The sequence below is a fragment of the Anser cygnoides genome, chromosome 8 (assembly GCF_040182565.1).
Source record: "Anser cygnoides isolate HZ-2024a breed goose chromosome 8, Taihu_goose_T2T_genome, whole genome shotgun sequence".
NCBI lineage: Eukaryota > Metazoa > Chordata > Aves > Anseriformes > Anatidae > Anser > Anser cygnoides.
This window is the reverse complement of record NC_089880.1, coordinates 15,668,035-15,682,075: the sequence shown is the minus strand read 5'-3', so window position 1 is coordinate 15,682,075 and position 14,041 is coordinate 15,668,035.

The following is a 14,041-nucleotide window of genomic DNA, read 5'->3' as shown; positions in this document are numbered from 1 at the left end:
CTATGTATCATTTCAGGCCCCCCATCCATGCAGGTTTCTAACAAATGAAGTCAGTACCTCTTTTTTTTTTTTTTTTTTTTTTTCAGCCTTCAAGATACACCTGAAGTTTTTAAGAGGACATCCAGACAATTGGACACTGCTGAGATCGGTGGTTAGCAGAGACACAAGCTGGTGGCCAGCAGAAGCACGGAGAGAAGATGGAGCAGCAGCTGGTTTGGCGTGGTTGGGTTTGGAGGAGACAAGGAGTAGCAGCCAGTGAAGGAGCCTGAGATGAGGCTGACAGGTGGGGGTTAATGGGCTATATGGGAAGGGATAGTTTGACCACAGTGTGTGAAGAGAAGGAAACACAGCTCCCAAAAAGCAGCCCCAGGGTAGAAAGATTAGAGGGGAGCACTGGGCTTGGCTTAGCTGAGTTTTATGGCAGTAAATAGGAATTTGGGGTTGGTAAGCCGTCAAACACTGTGAGACTGGTGGCAGGAGGAGGGGGTTATGAAAAGACACCTCCCCACTTGGGCACCTGCCACTGGGATTTAGTTGTAGTGAGGGGCTGTCCTCACCTGTCGTCTTTGCTGCTGCTGAAAAGATGGAAGTGGGGGACTGGTCCTGGTTTATTTTGCAACATCAGCATATTTGTGTGACAGAGATCATTAGCACCTGCAATGCCTTTAAGATCTCAGCAGGCACTGAAAGCAAACTCTCTGGATTTGTTTGAGATCAGCAGATGAAAGTTTCCCAGGAGAGATTTTTCTTTCAGCTAGAATCTATTTTCAAGCTGCTTTTTCACAGCAATCTCGCAACTTCTTCCAAGCTACTTTTATTTTAGCTTGAAAAGCTTTTAGGTGATGATAGCCCTGGTTGAGAAGGAGATAACAGACTTTACAATGGCTTCAGTGATGTTCACTTTCCTTTAAACTGTGCAAGGAGCCCCTGACCATATTCTCTGAGCCCTTGTTAAAAGGCCTGAGGTAGAAAAATATAGCAGGTCTCAAATTTAAGCCTCTGCTTCAGAAGCTTTGATCTTTGATGTATCTACACATATATTGTATTTGCAATGCAAAGATTGTTGATATGAGGAAATTTGTCAAATACAAACACTGGATCCCAGATGAATTTTACTGTGATCACACATAAGAATCAAAAGCTACCTGGAGGTTTTCTCACTCGTTGGGGAAATGGCAGCTCTTGCTGTGCACACACTTATTGCGCATGCTAGATCCCAAAATAAATAGCTCTGGAAACCATAGCTCAGCCACACAATACTGTGCACTGATCCAGACACATATGAAGTGGTGAACGCAGCAGGAACCACTTGAATAAGCACTTTGTCATATATGGCATTTAAAAGCAGAGCCGTATATTTTTACCAGCATTAGTTACTCTTTGCAGAAGGAACATTTCCATTAATTGCATTACAAAAAAAATGTTGAACATTGCCAGGAACTCTCTGTTTTCTGCTCTGTTCATTGTCTCTTTCTGGAGGAGAGGAGGAGTGAGTAAAAGAGGAGATTACCTGTCAGAGCACGGATTTGGAGTGAATGACTTGGATTGTTAAAATGACAGAGTACAGCCATTTCTGCCCGCCAACTGCATTTGGCTTCTGGGTGTCACACTTACTTTTATGGATTTTTAGCTTTGGTTTATTTGCACTGAATTTACTCTTATGGATTTTTACTTTAACTCTCATAGGATGCTGGAAACAAGATGGTAGATTATAGTGTGGGGGGAATAGTCTTGCCATTTGTATTTGTTTAACTGCATAGAGAGCAGATTTGTTTAACTTGCTAGAGAGGAAGAGAAACAGCACCAGCAGTGATTGCAAGAGTTAGTTTTACAGAGAGTAATCACCCCACAATCAGGTTCGTGACTACTTTCCAAAATGTGTATGTGCTAAACATAATCTTTACAGTATTTAATAACTTTGGGATCAATATGAGAAGATATCCATCTCTCTTCCTCCTGAGACACGTGGCAGCGGCTTATTGGATGGAACAGACTTTTTAACCTCAACTCTGGGCTCTAAAGCCTGTGAGGGATTTAGATACCAAAAAGTCAGGCATGGAAGGACCTGGCTTTTAGGGTCCTGATTCCTAGTGCTGAGCTTCAGTATGATTCACTCTGAGAGTCTGAATGAACCTCATTGCAGATACCAAGGCAATCAGTGTGCTGGGAGGAAAGCCCTGAAGTGGCCATAGGGTGTAGGCTTCAGGCATGCTTTTCCCCATGAGAACACTTTCTTTTACCTTAAAATATGCAGTCAGAGAGGAGGTGGCAATGCTATCCATTCATATCGAGGAGCCTATACTTTTGTCTAATCCTGTACTTGGTATACACCAGAGGTTTCATCTGACATCCATACATTATGTTGTCTATGCTCAAAGTTTGAACTAGCTAAAAAAAAAAAAGAAGACTAGCACAATTTTTATACTTTTATTTTTATTTTTATTTTTTCCTGTTATGGTGGGCGTGTTTCTCAGTTTTGTAGCTTTGGTTGCCCTAACAAAAAAAGCTGATGGGAGAATCCTCTGTCTGTCTGTCTGTCAGACTGTCTCACCTTCCTCCTCCTGTATCTTCTGAGTCTGGTGGCCAGTTTCAGCCACAGCAAACAGTGGTTAAGAGATCATTAACACAGTAGACTTTCTTTAGAGCTCCTTCAAATAAGAAAGATATAAGATGTTAGTCTCTTCATTAAGCAGAAGATACAGCATAAGATCAGTCTCTCTCTCCTCTCTCTCTCTCTTTTTTTTTTTTTTTTTTTTTTTTGTCTGGATAATGGATAAAAAACCTGAGGGATTAACTCTAGAAATGGCCTTGCTGTTGGAACAATGTCATTTACAGCTTCCTTCTGGCTCGGGTTAGAGCGGTCTACTTCAGGAATACTGATAACGAGCTCCATAAACTTTCTTTATTTCATGGAAAACATGTTACCACAAGCTTTCTGAATTAATGGGAAACAAAAGAAAGGCAACCTCTGACTGTAGTAAAGAGTAGAGGAAATAAAAGAGCTTTCCCTTGTTCTTTTACACTATCAAGTGGCAGAAAATTGCAAACTACTAGAAAAATAACCCTTTTCCTGTGTGTGTACTTATGTCTTCCAGTCTTTTCACTTGGATGTGAGACTCTCCTCCAGCACATCTCCTCTTCCAGAAGCGTTCTTGTGGGCAGCTCATGCCAGTCCTGAGGCCATTGGTTCTGCCTGCAGATTTAGCAGGAGCTTCTTTGAATGCCGCTGCCTTCCAAAGTATGTGTTTTCAACTGTGGGCACTTCTGCCGTCCTGCCAAGACCAGGGACTTCCAAATGAGCAGTCACAGCAAAACAACTTATAATATCAGCTGTTGCAGGAGGTTCCAGTGAGTTGGAACTCTATTTATTATATGCTTGAGAGCCTCATGGAATAGCACAGAGATGTACGTTAATACATGGGCAGTCAGAAGACAGACAAGGCAGATGCTGCATTAACCACAGCTCATTGGAACTGGAGAACAGCAAGTCCCTCTCCCTGCCTATCTGGGATGGTCAATTTGATAGCCTCTTTATATAATCCCCAGGAAACTTGCTAACATGCAGGCGTGATCTAACTCCTTTTTGAAAAGGCAGGCAGGTAGAGGAGGGCCAGGTGTCTCCCATTAATTTGCTCTAACTAACCCACTCTGTCTCTGCAATCTCAGGTTCGGTGTCTGATCTAACTGACTCACATAGGGGAAATCTGTTCGCGAGCAAGCAACTGAGAACTTTAATCACTGCTGCTCTTCTGCTGGACTGGAGCAGGAAGAAATGAGCCATGAAAAAGACTCCAGCCCTCGGGCTCCACCCGCACGTGTGCTCTGGGCTGCAGGTTCTCCAGCACTCTGGCAGCTCAGCCCTGGCAAGGTGGCACAAGCAGGGGGATGACAAGCAGGCAAGGGGTGGTGAGGGAAATGATGCTGCCGAATATGAGCCTGGTTCACTCCTGCACTCTGGGAGAGTCTTCGAAAACCTAATTCTTTCCATTGCTCAAATTTTCACTCTGACTATTCACGGCTAGTTCTGTATTAATTATTGTCACTCCAGTATCTATACCTTTGCAAGCCACAGTTCCACTACAGAATTAAGTAACTGTCAGGTCTTCAGCAGATTTGTTTGTATTTTTCCCCAAACCCTGTTGCAAACACAGTACAAATGGCAAAAACAAGGACTTACGATATTCAGTTCCTTGTTCTAGCTAAAATATTTCCCTATACATATTTGTCAATGCTATACTCATTGGATCTTTTTTTTTTTTTTAAATTATCACCTGTGTTTCTATGAAAACTTGCTTAACCATAAATCTTTGTATGTACACAACGATTAAGATTAGCAGCTTGAGTTTCACCTTCACTGCCTGCAAATTAAAGCTTAAAGGATGAAACCATTTAAATGAAAATAGAATGAATTAGCTACATTTTATTTTAGTTAATTTTTGGAGCACATATGGTATGTTATCTTTTTGTATTATAGATACACCAATTCTGGGTTTGCACATGATGATGAATACTGTTTGGTTTTACCATCTGGTGCCTTATTAGAATAAAAATAATAATAATAATAAAAATCTGTTATTATCCAGTAAGGTCAGTCTGTTGCTGGAGCAGCTTTATATAGGAATAGAGCCTACATTTTCAATTTAACTTGCTATTAGCCTATTACTTGAGCACCTCTTTTTATTTTTATTTTATTTTATTTTATTTTTAACTTGGGCACCAGTGGAATCACTTGAGCCTTGCAGCTCTGTCTGAAAATGCATGACTTAATGACCTCTAAATGTCTTTACTTGTTGTTTTTTTGCTTTTTTTAATCAATGTCTTCTTTCTAGTAATGGAAATTTTCAATGTCCATTAACCAGAGATGTAGAGGGGAGATCAGTGACAGTAATGATACTTCTGATCACTTTGTTTGAAGGTAATCTCTGGACAGGGGAAATAACTGACATGTACTGTATGTTTCTCCACTGTGCATCAGATGTGACACCTGCAACCCATCTAAGGAAGTAGCTTGTCATTGCGTATAATTGCTTTTTAATATGATTTAAAGCAATTCATTAGTGGGGTGTTTGAAAAGTCTCTGTAATAAGCGTAAACATTGAAGACTTTCAATTCTTCCTTCCCATTTCCTTCCCCACATCCACTACCAAAATAAAGTGAAATTGCATTAGTCTATTCAGATGGAAGACAAAACAAGGTTTTGTGGAAAATAATTGATGGGAGGAAAATATGAAAAAACAGTTTAAACAAAACCGTCCAATTCATCATTTCATTCGGTTCTGCATAAAGGATTAGCAAGACACTACTATATGCAGAACCAGGGCTGGTCATGAACTAATACATATGAATGGAGGATCAATACTTGTAAAAATAGAGAAAAAGGAAAACACTGGATGGATTGGAGAAAATATCAAGCTGCTTTTCAGATATTTTCTGCTGAACAGCCTTCCAAATTCACCATAAGTCAAACAATTGGTCTGGGGCATGTTTTGCAGATGGATCAACAGCAGCCCATCTTCAGCTGGGCATGTCTGAATCTGCATGACAGATGGTGCAAACACACTGACATGTATTTTCTGGATCAGAAGTTTTGTGTTTTTTTTTTTATCTTCCATCAGTCTTTTGGCAATGTAGCTCTTGGCAGCAATAGGTGGATGAGGAGTGACAAAGTATCAGAAATAAGTTAGATTCCTTTGTTGAATTGTTGGATTTTTATCAGAGTAGCTGTGAACTGAATTATATCTAATCCTCTTTCTTATTTCTTTGGCAACATGCTGCAATGCTAGGAGCTCATGGAGGAGAAAAATAACCAGGAAAATAAAAAACGTATATATATTTTTGATGTGTCAGTTAATCCACCACGTCATTATTTTGTGTTTCTTGTTCTGTGAAATATGGAGAGACAAGGAAATAACTATTAAAGAAATAAATCAGTGAGGACTATTGTGGACTAGTGTTTTTTTCCATTAGACCTTGAAAAGTAGTATTCAAACTGTATTTCTGCCACTGATATTGACTCTCATAAAGTTGTAAGGCATTTTTTAAAAATCAGACTCAGAAAACAGTTTGGAATAAGAGACATTTGTGGAAAACACATTGGACTTGTATAAAGGGCAAAGAAATTTTTTCATTTGTATAGAAAATACATTCACTTCTAACCTGCCTTGGCTGTGTCTACTCTACCTAAGGAGAGCATCTGTAAGCATTTACTTGTCCTCTCTCCAAATGCCTGGAGTGCTGCCTGTGGGTATCCTGCCTGGGGACATGGAGTGGCATGTTGGCACTCCAGACCTGTTCAGACCCATGTGTCTCAGGTGTCCCCGCGAGTTCACACGTCTCAGATATGTTCAATGCTTTCCTGAAAACTTGTCATCTGCCATGGGTATGTTCCTCCAGTTGAGAAATGGCAAAACTGGGGGCCACAATACTTACATAAAATTGGCACTGAATTATACCAAGGAGTTATGTTCAAAATGCACGAATAGAAACCGTTTTTTTTTGGCTTTAGTCCGGTCTTCCCTCAACACCTTCCTCCCAGTTCAGGGATTTGTGAACCAGGAATGCAGCATTAAATGATATTGCTAATTATTTCTATTCAAATTCGGTGTGACTGAGTGCATAAAAGGAGAAAACTAGTCCTAAGAAAAGTCTTGGCCAGTTGCTTTCAAGATGTTAGATACATACGTAGGCATTCTGCACTTTATGTTGCCCACTGCTGCAGCCCTTCAGAGGCCTGAATGCTCTGTGCTCCATAAATAATATATCCATTAAGAATTATTGTATATTGTTTTTTAAATGCTTTGGAGTTTTTATTGATTTTATTTCAATCATTGATCTTGGTTTAGAACATGGCTTCAAAGGACCATGTGATAAGGAGAGGATTAAATTTGGTAACTGAGCATAAACTGAATCTTTTACTCAGAGTGTAACCTGCCATTGAGGAAAAGGATCAGTGATGTCTGGTTTTAAGATCTCTATATAATTTTTCTCCATATTGAACTCCCAGTATTTATCCCAGTGCAGTCCTTGCTCTGGGATTACCCTTTTCAGTTTAAGGCAAGAGACTCTTGCATGGGGCATATTGGCAAACCCTGCTCTTACCAGTTTGCCGCGATATGAGTCTGGAGACATAGAGGCGTCATGACCTAGAGTTTAGATTTATGTCAAGACTGTAACACTTCTTTTGCCCCAATCAGTTGGCTGCTACTTGGACTAATGAATAGCTAAATGTCATGCTTCCTTGAAAAACTCTACTGATACTTTGTCAAAATTTGAAAGCAGAAACAAGGGAAAACATTTATCCTCTTGTAATTCTCCCCCCTTTTTAGAAGGGATGAGAAAGGGGCTATGTGTTAGACAAGAATGAAAGAATGAATGGGGCATAGTAACCTGCTGGTCAGAACTGTTGTGCCAAACTAACTAAGGTTCTCTCAGATATCATCATTTTATTTTCTAGTTACAGATTAACTTTTTTTTTTTTTTTTTTTTTTTTTTAAGTCTTTAAGAATATAGGAAGGAACACAGCTGTGACTTGTTCAGACATTTTGTTTCTTGGTTTTAAGTCTATGGCTCAATGCCTTTCAACGTTTCTAAATGTAGGACAAATCTGGCTGCATATATATATTTTTGAGGGCAGGTGGCAGCAGAGGAACGGCAAACACATTTTTTCAAGCATTCAACTTAGAAAACACTTCCATCAGGGTTGCCTATTTTGATGAAAAAATGCAAAACACTAAACCTTGAAAAGTAGGGACCTTGATTGTTCAGAAACTGTAGAAGGCTGTGGCTTTATAGCTCTGTATGTATTCTGTGTGTTCTCATACCATGTATCAATTGTGGTTCTGCTAATTTGGTTTAAAATTATTAGTTCAATGCATTTTATTTAACAAAGTGTAATATCAATTCAGTGGTAAACATGACTGTGATAATTTTTGTGCTCCCTTAATGCAACCGTCAATTATGTGCTGCTAAGAGCTCAGACCACACTCTTGAATGGTCTGCAAAGACAAATTACTTCCCCTTGCTGTACAAAAGATGCTTGTTTGTATTGCTGCTTCACTAACCTTGAGAGGTTATGATTAGGAACAAACACATCCCTCAGATAGATGCAAGGATATTGGAGATAAACCAAATTACTCATGAAGAATCTTCAGTGTAAAGGTTATCATGATATATTTAAAGGCAGCCGAGAAGGGAAATTATGTTTTAAATTATTGACCATCAGAATAAAGAGTGCAGAATGACACCTCAGTTACCTGAACAAGCAAGCGAGTTGAACAGCAAAGACAACTGGACAACCTACTCAGAGTAGTTTTCCACCACAGTGAAAATCCAAATGGTCTGTTCTTGCCAAAGAAAATTCAGATATAACTACCCCTGGCAGGAAAAATATATAAATAAATAAATTCAATTCCAAGAGAGGGGATGACTCACTGCTGTGAATTAGGAGAATTAGTCATACTCATCTCCTAGATCCAGACCAAATTTTGCATATGATTTTTTTTTTTTTGTAGGCATTTTGACTGGTATCATTAATTCATACATACTTTGAAAGCAAAAGTTCTTATGATATGGTTAGGTCTATAAAACAACTTTGTTTTTGGGAGATTCTGGCAAGTTTTCTTCTTCTTCTTCTTCTTCTTCTTCTTCTTCTTCTTCTTCTTCTTCTTCTTCTTCTTCTTCTTCTTCTTCTTCTTCTTCTTCTCCTTCTCCTTCTTCTTCTCCTTCTTCTCCTTCTTCTTTTCTTCTTTTCTGTCTCAACATCCGCCTTTAAAAAAAAAAAAAACAGTCTCTTAATGTTCCTTCCCTAAAGCACTGTTCTTTTTTTGGTGGTGTTTAAAGAAGTAGGATCAGGAGTGTGCATGGATAGTTCAAACTCTTTATTCCATCATTCAGTAACTGCGTTTGTGCTACTGTTCCTCCAGTTCACCCAGCTTTGGGCTTTGTTGGATTCTTTTGGACTGTTTCACAGTGACTCCTTTCATCTAAATTTATCCAAGTAATTGGCAAACTTTGCCACATTACTGCTCCTCCCCTAGTCAAAAAAATTAAGTCTATACATTTCTGCCTGAGTATGGAAATCATGCAGCTCCCAAGTGTTATCTTTTTTCAATGATTAAAGTAAACCATTCATTTCTACTATTTTACCTCTTGCAAGACTGCTTAGTTTAATGTTCTCTAGAGGACTTAACAAAAGGCTTTTGAAAATCCACATAAATTACTCTGACTAACTTTATTAATTATTTGTTGCTATTCTCAAAAAATCCTAAGAGAATATACGGCTCTGATTTTTCCATTAGAGAAGCCACATGGGTTTGTCCTCATGGCAACATGTGCTATTGCTTAGATTGGAAACTTTTGGAAACAAGGACTGCCTTCTCTGTTATTTTTGGAAAAGTACATCACTTAGCAAAACAAGGTCCTCAATGAAATATTGAAGCATTATGAGTACATTGTAAACACTACTGTCACTAGTTCTAGTTCTGACAATTATTCCACTAATTCCCAGATATCAAATCTGGGTTTGGTATCTAATTATCAGATATCATCATAGGCTTCTTTTAATGATGAGTAAACCACCAAAACAGTTTCTTACTAGCTGAAAATAGATGTCCATGACCTGTGTTTACTGCACACATGCCAAGTGTACTACTAAGTTTTTTCTTTAGGTTTTTTTTTACAGTCTTGAAACTTCTAGTACTCCAATGAGCCTGACAAAACCACCAGAACTAATTAGGAAGTAACTCTGAATCATTATGAATCAGGATAATTTCCTAATTATTGCTGTTTCATCTTATAGGTTTCATTATTGTACTTTTCTGTTTGGCTGGCTTAAATTTCCAGGTCTTGAAAGCTCAGACAAAGGCCACTTTTAACTTCAATTATCCTGCAGTTCTACTATAAGTTTAACATTATTACTATAAGTTTAACAATAGATATATCTTCAGCCACTTATCTATATGTTGCTCATTGTTTTAGCAAGGCACACTAGGAGTGTATGGGAGTCTTTTGAAGAGAAGATTCTGTGTTCCAATTTGTGCCCGTTGCCTCTTGTCTTGGCACTGCGCATAACTGAAAAGAGCCTGGCTCCATCCTATTTACACCCTCCCTTCAGGTATTTATAGACCCGTTGATGAGATCTCCCTCAGCCATCTCCAGGATGAACTGTCCCAGATCTGTCAACCTTTCCTCATAGAAGAGATGCTCCAGTCTTCTCACCATCTTCATTACTCTTCATTGGAATCTCTCCGGTAGCTCCATGTTGAGTCTCTTTCCAAACAGGACTTTGATCTTCCAGGTCCAGTTTGCAGCAGCAGTCTCTGAGTCAACAGACATTTCCACAGAACATATGGCCATGGCATGAATGACTTGTACCCCCTTTCAGTCTGTTCTTTCCCTAAGAATAAAATAGGGCTGCTTTGAAAGAGTTATTTCTGTCAATGGGTAATGGATAATTTTAGTCTCCATCTTCATCAGAGTGGATTGAGTTGGATTGAGTTTGTCTTTTATGGAAGATGTGACTTCTATTCTTCCCAAGGATGGCAGCGCTGAAGCCATTAGACTCCTTCTCAGCGTGTCCATGGCTATCCTCACCTAGCAACTGTTTTCAGATTCATCCAGGAACGGGATGTGATCTGGTCATTACAGAAGACTGAAGATGATGTTACTTGAAAGGCAACCTTGCAAGTGATGGCCATGTGCTATTTGCAGAGCTACCTTTTGCAGTTCTGAGTTAGACAACAGATGTTTCTTATAACAAACAGGCAATATTCTCTTATATATGACTTTGTTTTGCTGAGTTAAGCTAGTTGATATTAATTCTTAATCTCATTTACATGTACTGGAGTTCTAGGCCACTTTTGTTGTCTAACTAATATACTGCTGAGAAATTAATTAAGTTGTAAAGAGTATCAATGAGGGGTAGCATTCGTCTGTCATAAAGCAGCTGTGATACAGATCACTGATAGAAAAAATATCCTAGAAAATGGAAATTATTTTATTTGTTATGTTGGCAGCTAATGGAAAACAATAGAGAGAAAATTTGAAGCTAAGCCTTGCAAGGCAATAAATGACCAAATAAATGTACATAAAGATGCACTGGTTGTCAGAGTTTTGATTTCTTGTGCCATTAAACAAATAAATTAGTGTTCCCTTTTGGTGACCTGTATTGGAATAATCTCAGATAATATGATGGTTCACTTAAAAAGCAAGTACTTTGGTATGCTCCCAAATTTAAATAAATAATATCTTTGTTTAGAAGTGTTTAGATAATAAAAATGTCAATAGGAATGGTTTTGCATTATCAAATTTCCAGAACACATCTAGCAATTATGGAAATTTTGAAAAAGATATCTCTTTGAAGCACTGTATTGAATGCTATACACTCAATTTTATTTTAAATTTTTAAAATTCTCTCTCTTTTCTCATTAAACTATATCTTACTGGCAAGGTCTATAACATCAACTTAAATTACATTTGTGGTTTTCTTATTCCTGTTTGTGAATTTCTAACTGCTGACATTTGGTTTCAGAATTCTTACAGTATTTCAAAAAACAGAACAAAGCAAAACAAAACAAAACACATCTTATGCTCATCTAAAATACATGAAATAAGCAGTTATTAATTTTCATCCCTAGTACCCATTTTGGAAATGTCAAATATTTTGTTCACCACCAACTAACATCCATAGATTCTAATACATTTTCTAAAACATATTGTGGTACAATAAAAAAAATATTCCCCTATCAGGGAATGACAATTGTACATAAACATGTGAGAAAATTGACAGATTTGGTGAATATTCTACACACAGACACAGAATTTTGTATTTCTGCTAGTTTAATCCTCTTCATGCTCAACTCACATATTTATGTTGCTATTTACTTTTTACTCTGATCTTCTTATTTTAATTGGGGTATTTTTGCCTGTCTTTTGTATGCAATGCTGCATGATTTTGTGAACAAGGTGAGACTGAAGTTATCATATGTTAAACTTCAATATCGTGTTTGTGTTTTCAAGAGGTTGGAAGATGTATTTCAGTGGTGTTTTTTGTTGTTTTTTTTGTTTGTGGGTTGTTTTTTTTTTCTTTATTTAGTGAGATGTATTTCAGTGACACTTTCTTCAGTAGAGAATTGTAATTAAAGAAAATCATTTAAAAATGCATGGACTCATACAAGTTTAGAGCAATTAGGCTAGGTAATTAGAAGCATGATAAAAAGGCTGCATGGGGAAAGGAATTTAAACCCTTGTTGAACTGTTATATCAAAAAGTGAATAAGAAAAGAGTAAATTAAAAGCAGGGCTTATAGCTGGTAGGCAAAAGATAAAGCCAATTATCCTGGAAAAAAAGAAGTGCATGCTTATTTATCTAGAGCTACTACTACATATCACCTGTAATAATGTTACTGAATGTGCAGGTAGTGAACTTACTGTTAATTTCCCTTCTTGATACCAAGTTATGGTATTATCCCGTTAGCAGATGAACACCATCAGCCCTTCCTAAGATGTCTTCACAGAAGATTAACCTGCTGCATATTAGTTAAAGACCATGGTTCCCAGAACAGGTATATGAAAAAAAACAAAACAAAACAAAACAAAAAAAAAAAAATCAACAACATTCAGACTAGCTGACATGATTAAAAACTGCATCATCAGGTGGTTATTTTCAAATGGATGGGAAGTGAAACTAGGAAATGAACTATTTTTTAATAATTTTTTTTCCATGAAGAATGATTTTTTCAGTGGCTCCAAAGCATGTATGAAATGCTAACTGCACTTCAGATAACTAAGCACTCATGCAGCTGTGTGAGTTTGCTGACATTTGATAAAGTTTAAATTTACACTGAATCCTTTCCTTAGCTGGGACTTCAGCTGGGCACTCAGCCCCCTTCACTGGGGCACACCAGCCAGCCTGTGGCAAGAATAATACTAGAGAGCTTTGAAAGCCACTTTTTCATTCATTTCCTGTATATGACGTGACTTGGTGGAGGTGAAAGCTCTGTGGTAAAGCATTGCAATGTGTTAAATTCAAATTCATTCCTTGTTCCTGCTTCATTTCTTCATTCTCATGGATTTGGCAAAATTGCTGCATCTTCCTATGCAGTAGATTCTCATTTTTCATTAAGAAGCAGGAATACTGTTTCCTACCTCATATCTGTTGATTGCCTGTTTTGAATACTAAGATCCCTGGGCCACTTCTGCTTATTTCTCTCGTGTCTTACACCAGGGGTCCAACGTCCCTTTAGTTCCCTCCAGAATAATACCAATAATAACAGGAATACTGTCAAAAGATGCTAAGGGGATCAGTTGTGCTACTGTAACACAGCAACAGTATTTTCATGAGCCCATACTATGCTTCAAAGGTTGAAAGATTAGCCCTTTATAGCGCCGAGGACTTATATGCTAAAAACTTCCCTCCTTGAGAGAAGTAGGGAAAATGCCACTGTGTGAATCACACTGAGATTCCTAGAAGCCAATGAATAAATTGTCATGGCCAGGAGAAAGGACTGTCATGTCCACACTTAACCTTAGTACTGTGAAGGCGTTTTCATGTCACCGATGCCATGGGACTACTTATGATGATGACAATGTTATTTAACTGATTTATAACTTGTGTGTTTGATTACTGCTGCCCTCTGAAGCAACCATTAGAAATGAGATGCAGGTCTCCCTGGGTTCATTTGTGGTTAATTAATAATCAGATACACTTTTATCAGTACACCATAATGGCATTTGACAGAAAGACATTTAAAAAAAAAATATTGATTTAATGAGGGTACATGCGTTTTCTCTAATGACTGTAAATGGTCAGATTATTTAAATAAAAAATTATAATAAAAATCTCCTCCTTGCAAGCACATCATCAACAAATGTTGCCCTGGTAATCAACTTACTAGCAAAACAGCAGTAAAGCAGCTTAATTGTGCTCCTTATATTGCCATAGATTTCAAGACCAGAAAGAACTTTTTATGACAGTCTAATCTGCACTCCAGATAACCCTGGCCAGAAAAGTTCATATAATAATTCTTCTGTCAAGCATCTAATTT